This window comes from Pteropus vampyrus, unplaced genomic scaffold, assembly GCF_000151845.1.
Source record: "Pteropus vampyrus isolate Shadow unplaced genomic scaffold, Pvam_2.0 Scaffold167, whole genome shotgun sequence".
Taxonomy (NCBI): Eukaryota; Metazoa; Chordata; class Mammalia; order Chiroptera; family Pteropodidae; genus Pteropus; species Pteropus vampyrus.
The window spans coordinates 548,224-560,552 of NW_011888948.1; the positions used below are offsets into that span (position 1 = coordinate 548,224).

Below are 12,329 nucleotides of genomic sequence, written 5' to 3' on the forward strand. Positions count from 1 at the left end.
TGTCAAATATATATATATAGTTAAAAAATAAACTCAAATAACAAAAACACTTTAAAAAATATTAATCAATACTCATGTTATGAAATACACATCATATCATGAAAATAACCAGTCTATACAACCAAGATAAAATTTTGAAAATTCTTTCTTAAACTGGGAAATATATAGACTATGCAATATTTGTATATACTAGTGCCTGTATACAACATCAAAGATAATGTGAATAATTTAATATTCAATTCTCTTTCTTCTTCCCTTCTACTTCTTCTGTCCCTCCTTTCTTCCAGCTTCCTAAAATACAAAGGGCCCTTCCATTTATCTGGAGTAGTCAGTGCTACTTGCACCTTCCCACTGTTTTAGCCCAGAATTAAGGTTGCTTGGGCTTCCCGGCATTCTCCGAGTCTTTTCCTTTTTCATGTCTCTTGAGACATCTTTAACAACAAATCTAGTTCTTGAGTTTTTATCCCACATCCAGCAAACATATAAAAGATAGCACCTACCCCAATCAAGTCAATGACATTCCTGTATGAGAATAGCAGAGAGCTAGAAACAGGCAAAGTAAAAAATGATTTCATTTCAAAGCACCTAAATATTTGAGAATCAATTTCTCTCAGGATTTCAATTAATTTTAAGAAAATTATATACTCCACAGTTGTAAGTCAGTAAGTATCCATTTCTTTTAAGTTATATTATTTCTAATGAAAATTTCATTTTTAAAAATTTAGAGACAATAACACATACAAAATCTCAACCTGCTAACACAAATACTATTTTTCTTTCATGAGTATTTCCTAATACTTTTTTATACACATATACATTTCACATAACTGTAGAAACAGTATAAAATTTTACCTATTTGTTTCATTTACTGTATAAAACATTAACCATGTTTTTCTATATAGTCATTTAGAAAAAGTTATATTTGACAACATAATATTTACCTACAGTAGTAATTCATCTAACACACTATTGATGACATTTAAGTTATTTCCAACTTGTCACTGTTATGGTCAATTCTGTCAAAATTTTTGATGCATATTTTTCCCTCTTCATTTGTGTTATTTTATTAGGATAAAGCCCCACGAATAGGTCTTATGGATCAAAGCATATACACATTTCGAGGAGTTTCATATATATTATTGATTTCTAAAAGTATTATACTAATTAAAAATGCTACCAGCATGAGTATACCATGAAGTTCCCAAGAACCTCACCATCTCCAAGTACCTTTTTGAATTCTCGCTTATGTACAAAGGTATAAAATGTTCTCATAGTTTTAATTTGCATGTTTGATTACCTGTGAGAGTAAACATATTCCTTTTTGTTTGTTTTAAACTTCTACTTATGAGTACTCTAAGTTCACATCCATATTTAATTTGTCAACAGGATCTTTCCTCAAGATCCTGTTGGACAAATTAAATATGGATGTGAACTTAGAGTACTTATAAAATTAGATTTTATAAGTACTTTTAGATTTCTTATAAAATTTAATAATTCTTTATTTCTTCTAAATGTTAATCTTTGTTATTTAGTTCAAACATTTCTTCTCATCTGTTTCCTCTTTGCATTTTGGTTTTACTAACATGTTTGTACAAAAATTTTATATAATTTATTAATATCTATAAATGCTCTTCAGTTTTTTTTTTTACTTCAAAACTGAGAAAGCTAGCAGTTGCACATAATTTGGTAATATGCTACAGGCTATAATGCTTATTATCCTTTTAATCAGCCTGGAATTTATTCTTTATTTTTATTTTTTTAATTAATAATTTTTTATTTTTCAGTAATAGTTGACATACAATACTATATTAGTTTCAGATGTAAAACACAGTGATTAGACATCTATATAACTTACAAAGTGATCACCCCAATAAATCTAGTGCCCTTCTGACACTGTAGTTATTAGAATATTATTGGTCGTATACCTTAGGCTATACTTTCTATCTCCATGACTATTTTGTAACTACCAATTTGTACTTTTTAATCCCTCCTCCCTTTTATTCCAGCCCCCCAACCCCCCTCCCACCTGGTAATCCTCAAAATGTTCTCTGTATCTATGAGTTTGTTTCTGTTTTTTTCATTTGTTTGTTTGTTTGCTTGTTTTGTTCTTTAGAGTCCACATATATGAGAAATCATGTGGAATTGTCTTCTGCTATCTTACTCCACTCAGCACATTACTCTCTAGGTCCATCATGAAATATCTTTTCCATCTCATTACTTTTAATTTGTATGTGTCTTTTAATCTGAAGTGAGTCACTTGTAGGCAGCATAAGTAAGGGTCTTGTTTTCTTATCCATTCAGCCATGCTGTCTTTTGATTGGAGCATTTAATTCTTTTTCACTTGAAGTACATGTTGATACATATGTAGTTGTTGCCATTCTTTATTTAGCATTTATTAATTCTTATAGGTACATATTTTTTTTCTTCTTGAAGAAGTCCCTCCAACATTTCCTGTAATACTGGCTTGGTGTTGATGAATTCCTTTTGCTTATTTTGGTCTGAGAAGCTCTTTATCTGTCCTTTGATTCTAAATGATAACTTTGCTGGGTAAAGTAATCTTGGTTGTAGGTCTTAGGTTTTTATCACTTTGAATATTTTGTGCCAAACCCTTCTGGCCTGCAAAGTTTCTGTTGAGAAACAGGCTGACAATCTTATGGGCACTCCCTTGCATGTAACTAATTGCTTTTCCCTTGCTGCTTTTAAGATTCTCTCTTTGAATTTAACCTTTGGCATTTTAATTATGATGCGTCTTGGTGTGCATTTCTTTGAGGTCATCTTGTTTGGGACTCTCTGCACTTCCTGGGGTTATATGTCTATTTCCTTCACCAGGTTAGGGAAGTTTTCTGTCGTTATTTCTTCAAATAGGTTTTCAATTCCTTGCTCTCTCTCTTCTCCTTCTGGTACCCCTATGATGAGAATGTTGTTATGCTTGACGTTGTCCCAGAAGCTTCTTAAACTATTTTCTTTTTTGGTGGGGTAGGAAGGGGATTTTTTTCTTGTTGTTTTTCTGATTGGGTGTCCTTCACTACCCCATCCTCTAAGCTGTTGATTCAATCCTTCACTTCATCCACTCTGTTGAATTCCTCTAATATACTCTTCATCTCAGATATTGTATTCTTCATTTCTCACTGGCTCCCTATTATGTTTTCCATCTCCATTTTTATTTTTTTTATCTCTTTGTAAAAGTTCTCACTGAGTTCATCCACTCTTCTCCTAAGTTTCTCGAGCATCCTTATAACCAGTTTTGAACTCTGCAACTGGTAAACTGCTTGTCTCCATTTTGGTAAGCTCTTTTTCTGGAGCTTTGTTCTGTTCTTTCATGTGGGACATGCTTTTATGTCTCCCCATTTTGTCTGCCTCCCTCTGTCTGTTTCTATGTAGTAGGTAGGGCTCCAAAGTCTCCTGGTCTTATTAGAGTGGCTTTATATACTACGTGTGCTGTGGGACCCCCGTGGCACAGACCGAGAGGGGTCTAGCTGCAGGTCAGTTTCAGTTGCATCCCGTGCACCTCTGGCCACCTGGTAAGAGTCACCAAGCAATCCATATGTGGCTGCTACCCGTGCTGAGTTTACAGGTGCTTCAAGGGGCCAAGTTAGAAGCTGAGGCCAGCTGCCACTGGTGTGGGGCTAGGGACTGCTCAGCAAGAGGTACAGGGCACACTGAGGCTAGAAGCTGCTTCCTTGGGTTTTGTGAGCCTTTGAGAGACTTTACGAAAGTTCACAGCAGGAGACAAGACAGCCTATTTTTATGGAATAAATCACTGGAAGCAGCTTGTGTGGGCCCACAAGTTGGGGGAGGCAGAGTCTCAGGGAATCCCCTGGGCAGAGCAACTTGTGTTATCCAGGTTGATGGTGCCTGCTTCTGCAGGCTGGGAGAGGGGAGGGCTCAACAAAGGAACAATGGCTTCTGCCTGCACTTCTGTCCAAGAGAAAACCACCCCTCCAGCTCTCGCCCTGGAGCCCTACCGTTCAGAGCCTCCCTGTATGTCCCTGACATCCCTTGAGCAGCTGCCCTGGCACTAGAGCTCAGAGCAAGCGAGTCCATCAAGTAAGACCAGGCGCAGGTCCTCTATAAGAAAAGTCTCTGCTTCCTGCAGCCCTCCGTCTTACTCAGCTTTAATCTTGGCTGGTTTTCACAGCCAAAAATTGTGAGGACTTCTCTTTCTAGCACTGGAACCCTGGGCTGGGGAGCCCAGTGTGTGGTCCGTACCCACTGCTCCTCAGGAGGGGGAGGTAGCTCTGAAACTAAAATAGCCCTCTTGATAGTCGATCGCCACACGCAGTTGTGGGACTGGGCCATTTCGTGTCTCCACCTCTCCTACTGTTTTGAGGTGACCTGTTATTTGAAGTGACCTAGTTGTAGGGCTTCTGACCAGCCAGACCTCTGGTGACTCCACTTATTGGTTGCTCTGTAATTTTGTTATAATTTTGATGTGGTCACTAGAGGGGGTGTGCACAGCCTCTACCTTCTACACCATCTTGAATCCTAGATATACTTTTTGTAAAACGACAAGTTGATCAGTATGAAAAGATTTCAATTTTTCTCAGGTTTGTCCTTCTTGACCAGTGCTACTACATAGTTGGCTAAGGCTGAAGGGTCAGCATCACATAACAGATCTGGTAACTTGGCCAGCCAGGACTTAATGGCATCCATATCCTCTATGAGCATGGTGCAGGGATGGCAGGCTTGGCACCACTTGGAATTGATTTTGATCTGTGATGTTTAATTCAAATTTAGTTACAGAAAGAGAAATGTGTACCTTTCTTATGCTGCTAACTGATGTGAAATAAGATAGATTTCTCTATGGTATATATATGTGGGGGCAAAGGAGTAAGATAACTGCAATAATGTGGAACTACTATAAATAATATGAATACTGTGAATTTAACTCTAAAATTTGCCATGGAAAATGAGTACATATGTACAGTAATCTCCTTTTATCTGAGGGATATGTGTTCCAAGATCCCTAGTGGATTCCTGAAACTGCAGATAGTACTGAACCCTGTATATACTGTTTTATCCTTTATATACATACCTATGATAAAGTTTAATTTATAAATTAGACACAGTAAGAGATTAACAATAATAACAAAATAGAACATTTATAACAATATACTGTAACAAAAGTTATGTGAATGTGATTTTTCCCTCTCTCAATGAGAAACTATATTTCTTAATATAGTTAATGGCATTGTGAGTCACTTGCTTTTTCCATCCTAAACCCTTATCTTCTGTATGCCTGATCCTTTAATTGAAAAGCCTTATGACATAAGATAACGGAGCTTCAGGTCTATAACCATGAGGACAGTAGGTTTGGGTTGGACCTTAGACTAAGGATAACATCTTGGCTTTAGATGTGTTTCAGCCCCAGGCCTACTGAGGTGGAACAACAACTCCACCATCCACAGGACCAGATGGGATGGCACCAAGGCTGATTCCAGAATGGAAACCATGATCAATTATGTCATCCCTCTTCAATCATCCAATCAGGAGCACCCATGACTTCAACTCCTTTAGTTTCCATGACTACTGATTTTTCCCTATATATTCTGTACTCCAGACACACCTGGGTGGCCAGGCCTTTGAGCGATAGCTTGCCTGTATCTCTGGGACTTGCGACTCTCTAATAAACTTTGCTTTCTTTGCTATAAAACCTGCACGTATCTCTTCCTCGGCTTAGATGTGTGCAGGCAGATTGACCCCTTTTTTGTCCCGATAACAGTAGAATGAATTTCTTTTTTTTTTCTTCACAATTTTATAAAGATTTATTCTTACCTTAGATATTAGCAAACTCAGCATACAATTATTTTTCTTAAAGGAAGCACTTCAAAGCTTCTCTTTGGCATATCCAAATCGCCAACATCACTACTCTCGCACTCTGAGACCACTGTTAAGTAAGGGTTACTTGAACAGAAGAATTGCAATACCAGGATAGTCCATCTGATAACCAAGACAGCTACTAAGTGACTAAAGGGTAGGTAGCTTATAAAACTTGGGAGATAAAAGGATAATTCACATCCTAGGTGAGACTGAAAAGGGCAGTGAGAGATTTCATCATGTTACTTTGAATGGCATGCAATTTAAAACTTATGAATTGTTCAATGAATCTTCCATTTAATATTTTCGGACCTCGGTTGACCATGGGTGACTGAAATCTCAGGAAGCAAAACCGCGGATAAGGGGTCACTACTGTACATTATCTAAAAGAGACAAAATAGCTCCCAGGCCCATATGACTTGGCTACAATCTAATTGAAAATGTTAACAGATCTATTTTAAAACATGAATAGGTAACATGCAAAAAAAAAGAAGCTGGACCATCTTCTTACACCATATACAAGAATAGACTCAAAATGGATTAAAGATTTAAATGTAAGATCTGAAACCATAAAACTTTCAGAAGAAAACATAGGCAGTAAACTAATATTACTAACAGGAATTTCTTTTCAGATATATCTCCTTGGGCAAGGGAAACAAAAAAAATAAATAAACAAATGGGACTACATCAAACTAAAAAGTTTTTGTACAGTAAAGGAAACCATCAACAAAACAAAAAGACAACCGACTGGGAGAAGATATTCACTAATGATACATCTGAAAAGGGATTAAATTTATAAAGAACTTTACAACTCAACAACAAAAAAACAACCAATCCAATTAGAAAATGGGCAGAAGACCTGAACAGATACATCCAATCAAAGCTGCGCAGCTACATCCCCATCAGCATCTTCACTGATCAATCAGGACAGTATCTTTTGAATCAATCAAACTGCAAGGATTTGGAGTTCTCATTTTTATGAGGATGGACCAATGAGGGACCAGTGGCAAGGACTTCTGTCCATATAAGTCAGCTCCCCTCTAGCTTGGGGAGCACACTTTTTCTTTCCACCAAAGACAGAAGAGTGTGTTCCTCTGACTGGAGCTGAAATTAAAACACTGGAGCTGAAACTGAAACACTGAAGACATCTTCCCAGAGTAGATTGGAGCAGACCAGGGCAGAGGTGCCTAGCCAGAGAGGAGCCTCGGCCCAGGGCCACCTTGCAGCCATGCTGTGTTACTTCATAATTGAGCTGCAACACTACTGAGCTGTTCTACAATCACGCTTTTTTCACAGCCATGATGTATCACAACTGAGCTATTAGCACTGAATAAAGTTTCCTTTTTCACAGCTCCCCAAACTGGGGATTCCTGTTGGCATTATATTGGTGCCAATGACCATTGACAGACACCATTTAGAATAGTATTTTTTTAAATGTGGGTTGTGACCTACTGGTCTGTCTTTGCTTAGCATTCTACAGCTTAACAGTAAGATTGTTATTTCTTGTCATTTATCCTGCTTAGTATTCATGGGGATCCTTAAATCGGAGAACTTGTGTCTTTCATTAATTCTGGCAAATTTTTAGTGGCAACTAAGGATATTGCCTCATTCCTATTCTATGCTTTCCTTCTAGAACTCTGATTAGATCATATAATCTCTTATTTTTCCTATATCTTTTTTCTCTGTGTATGGCCTTCTATATAGTTTCTCTAACTTTGCCCTACATGTAGGTTTAAAACATCATTTAATTTTTAAGTACTATAATTACATTTTCATTTCTGATATTCTAATAGGTTCTTATTTGAATGTGCCTGGTCACTTTTATAGTCTATTATTCTTTATGTTTTAGAATCGATTTTTAATTTATTGGACATATTAAACATTTTATGCATTAGATAACTCTAATAGGTAAACTCTCTATAGATATTTTCGTTGTTTGTGGTTTCTGCTCTTGTTCATAGTGTTTTGATCCTTTCCCCTTATGTTTTCCAAATTTTTACATGTATATAAGCATATTTGTTAACATATATATAGTTAACAACAATTTTAACTTATATAAGCTTATTTGTTAGCTTATATACATATTTCTATATAATTTAACTATGATTATTTGATAACAAGGTTGATAATTCCCTCTAAGGAGGATTTATGATTGTCTGCCTGGTACCAAAGAGCATTACAGACCCAAGTCCATTTTAAATTAAAATTCTCCATTTCAGGAATTTTAGAGACCATGAAAATAATGTAACTTGAGGCCTCAAATCCAAATGAATGTGAGCTGGTAATTAAGAATTATTATGAGAGATTTTAATTCCACCCAGGGCTTGTATGTTTCTCCAAAATGGTCCCTGATCAGGGCCCCTACACTTTGCAGAAGCCAAGGAATTTTCCCCAGCCCCCATTCCTCACCAGGTACAAACTTCTGTGCCAACAGAAATCCATGGGTACCCCAAAGTTTTCAGTGACTTTGGCACTTGCTTACCTCACAGAATATACTTATTCTGTTTTTAGCTCCAGAAAGTTTCTCTTATTTTTTATGAGTTAATCCATTCATTTTAAAACATTTTTTAATACTGAATCTAGTATTTTACATATTAGGTAGAAATGAAAGTCTATTTAATACTTCTACAATTGCTTTGTAAAATTTAAATAGGAATATTATATTTATTCTTGATAAATTTTTTTTAGTGTTACTATAGTCTACAAGTCTGTCAACATTTACAGTCTTGAATGAGTTATTATATTAGCTTACCTTAGAAGTTGTGTGTCATCTGCAGATTTGTTTCAGCTTTCTCAGCCTTCACCAAAGTCACTGATCAAAAGTTTCTGAAAAAAAGAAAAGCTTCGAAATTAATTCTGAAAATCTTTACAGGAAATTCAACATATTTTCTTATTATAATCAGGTATATAGAATTACGAATTAAATTTCCATCATAATCACATACAGATAAATCAAATTAAAATAGGAAAATCTTCCTACCCCAACTACTTCAACTGGTAGATCCTTTAAAAAGTAGTATTGAATCGAATGAAAATATTTTATCATCAATGGGAACCAGCAGAAGTGTGAAGGTATGGCTTGGGGGAAGGAAACTCTAGCACCTCTCAAATCTCCTTCAGCCCTCGTCTTTCACAGGCAGAAACACAACTTATTTAAACTAGTATCTTAAAAGCTAAAGTTTACAAAAAGACTGTGGAAAGCTTAAAAGAGCTTTGAACTATCACAGAGGGAAGCTCTGAAGAGCTTTTTGCTTTTAACAGCACCATGAAAACTCATGCCTACTAGTTTTTTTTTCTTTAGTGCTTCGTCATACTTTTAGTTCCCATCTCTTACTTATTTTAATCATCAATGAAACTTTTGTAAAATTATCTCCAACATCAACATAAGGATTTGTGCGTGTGTGTACGTGTGTGTGTGTGTGTGTGTGTGTGTGTGTGTGTGTACATTTTCTATCAGAAATAAGAGAAAACTTACACTTCTCTCCTTCAGTACATTGCTCTTGCATGAAGAATGTATAAACCACTAACTCTGGGACTGCATCTTTATTTTCTGAGCAGCAACTACAGGTTTAAACAGAACATTTAGCTCTTGATGTTCTTTCTTCTCAATATATGATGCAATAACGTAGTAGAAAAAGCACACGCTTTGGGATCACACAGATGTGGGTTTAAATCTCAACCTCTCTGAACCTCTATGGAAAATGGTATCATGAGCCTTAATGGGTAGCAGCAAGAGCCAAATGATATTGCATATAGATGTGCCTAGCACAGTTCCTGCCCTATAACATATACTCTATTATGTTAGCTGTCCTGTGTAATTTTGTACTTCATTTCTACTTTACTCAATCTGTTAAAGGACTTTCCAGACTAAATTTAGGTTATAAGAAAGTTTATATATAAGTTGATATGTCAAATAAAAAGTTGATAAGGTTCTAAGCTTTTTCAACAATTATTAACATTTTGCAGCACTTATTTTACCCAAAAATTATACATAAAATACTTTTAAAATAGCAATACAATACTACTATTGAATATATTTCATTAAGAAGGCACAGTCCATACAAATTTATGCTCTAAAGTCACTAGAAATTGTTCCTTTTCTTATGTGGTATGTCATCAAAATGACATAGTTATATAGTTACATAAATGTATTTCAGCTCCTTTTTAGATTTTTCTTTTCTTTCTACCTTTTTATATAATATTATTTTTTAATATGTAAACATATGTGATTCCAAGATCAAAACTATATAAACAAGTTATAGAGAAATCTCTCTTACACCGTTAGCACCTCTCTCATTACCTTTTTCTTCACATAGATTACTCTATGTACTGTTCCGTGCCTTTGATTTTTTTTTTTTCCACTTCATAATATATTCTACAGATCATTCTATATCAGTACGTGGAAACTTTCCACATCTCTTTATGACTTCTGGGGAAAAAGGGTAACTTGAAAGGAACACCATCTACCTGGAGATTGTTCCACTGTTGAATATACTTTAATCAGTTCCCCATTGATAGGCATTTTGGTTTTTTCCAAGCTTCTGCTAACACAACTAATGCTGATGTAAGTTACCTATACAAATGTCAGTTTACATTTTACGCCAATGTGTCTTTAAGAACAAATTCCTATAAGTTAGATGCCTGGTTGTAGGATAAATGCATATACAAATGAATATTGCTAAATTCCTCCTCAGCTTTGTGCTTTTGTATCCCTACCAGCAATGCATTAAAGTACCTATTTCCCCACAGTCTATAGAGTATATTGTATAACTTTGGATTTTGGTAAGAAAGGCTTTAGTGTGGCTGTAATTTTTATTACAACTTTCATTTGTATTTCTCTTTATATGACTAAAGTTAAACATCTTTTATATGTTTATCATCTGCATAATAACAAGAGTTCACAGAACTCTTGTTTATTTTCTGTGAACTCTTGTTTTCATCTCTAGCCCATTTTTCCTTGATACTTATGAGGTTATTTTCCTTCAGGAGATTAGCTCTTTGTGGTATAAGTTTAAATATTTCTTCTTACTCTTGTCAATTTTCTTTAGGCTTTGCTCATGGAATATTCATCATGTAATTTCGAAAAATACAGTGGGGATTTATCATGGTTTTTATTTTTTTTCTGGGATTGAGTCATAGTTATAAAATCTTTGGCTTACAATTTCATAGGCCTTAAATTTGTACCATAGCTGTTTTGTTTTGTATGTTCCTGTTGAGAAGTGTGTTGCTAACCTCTTCTTTCTGCCTGGAAACCCAGAGGAATTTTTCATTATCTTCAAAGTCCAATAGTTTTACTGGGACGTGACTCAGAGCTGACCATTCTGGGTCAATTTTCCCAGTACACAACAAGCCTTCCCAATATGTAGATTTAAGCCTTCTGTTACCTCCAAAATGTTTTCATGGATTGAAGTTTAAATATTAGCTCCAGTATTGTTTTTTCTTCTTAGGAACTCTAATGTTACATACTGTCTATACCACTTTCTCTTTTTATCTTTCTTCATTTGAATTCTTTTGGCTGTCTTTTTGCCTTTTCTCAATGTCCCTTATATTCAGTCAAATTTATCCTTCTTCAGGTACCTTGAAGGTCAGCTTTATTTTAAAAAACGATTTTTCTTTTTTTCATTTCATTTCCTGAGTTTAGTAAATTCACTTTTCATACATTTTATACATTTGTTTTGAGGTTCTGAATTTGAGTATTTGAGACTTCATCTCTGAAAATGCTTATTTAAGGATATTTATTTCTGGAAGTACAGAGTTATAGTTTTCTTTAGCTTCGTAGTTGAATGTTTTGGGACTTTTCATCAGCTAAAATATTTTGACTCTGATTTTAGGTTTTCTATTTATAGTAACTTTATATGGACGCTATCTACAAATTTCTGTTCATTTTAAAGTGTTTTAATTTTCCTAAACCAGATAACAGTAGTACATAAACGAGAGAGGGATTTGGAAAAATGACTGGATTTTTTGTTCAATAGCATCTTCTGTTGGTATTATAAAGTAGTTTTAAATCAATGACTTCTTTTTTGAATGGGAAAAAGGTTGATCCATCTTCTCTTCTGTTTCACCAAGATCCTTAATTTCTACTACTTTTTTTCTCTTTACCACCAAACCTCCAGGTAAGTGATGCTCCTTCCAAATCTTCTTTTCCCAGAAGCTGTGCTTTTCTGAGACTGCCTCTTTGATCCCAGACACTTTCACGTCCCCTCCTTTGTTTAACAGGTCTCAACCCTCTTAGTATTTCACTCCTTAGGGTGGGGCTTCCTCTTAGTTACTTAATCTGCATTCTACTGACCCTTGGTCCTGCTTACCTCTCCTCTGTTCTGAAGTCTCAACCTCACTTGCCACTTCAGCATAGGTTCCAGAACTACCTCTGCTACGCTTCAGTATTTATTTCCCTATACACCAATAATTTAAAATTATGTGAGACAGAGCTGGTGGTGGTTTTATTTGCTCTCCTTATAGAGTTGTATGGTTTCCTAAAGGTATATGGAGAGATCTGAATTTAGACAGTT

General features: G+C 35.4%; 1 protein-coding gene across 1 annotated transcript in view; it reads right to left on the reverse strand.

Annotated features, from left to right (window-relative positions):
• Positions 1–12,329, reverse strand: part of CAB39L (calcium binding protein 39 like) — a 144,259-nt gene that overhangs the window by 120,713 nt on the left and 11,217 nt on the right. Inside the window, exon 2 of the transcript XR_002782820.1 lies at positions 8,570–8,643. The gene's annotated coding sequence lies outside the window, so the exon portion shown is untranslated. The remainder of the gene's footprint in view (positions 1–8,569; positions 8,644–12,329) is intronic.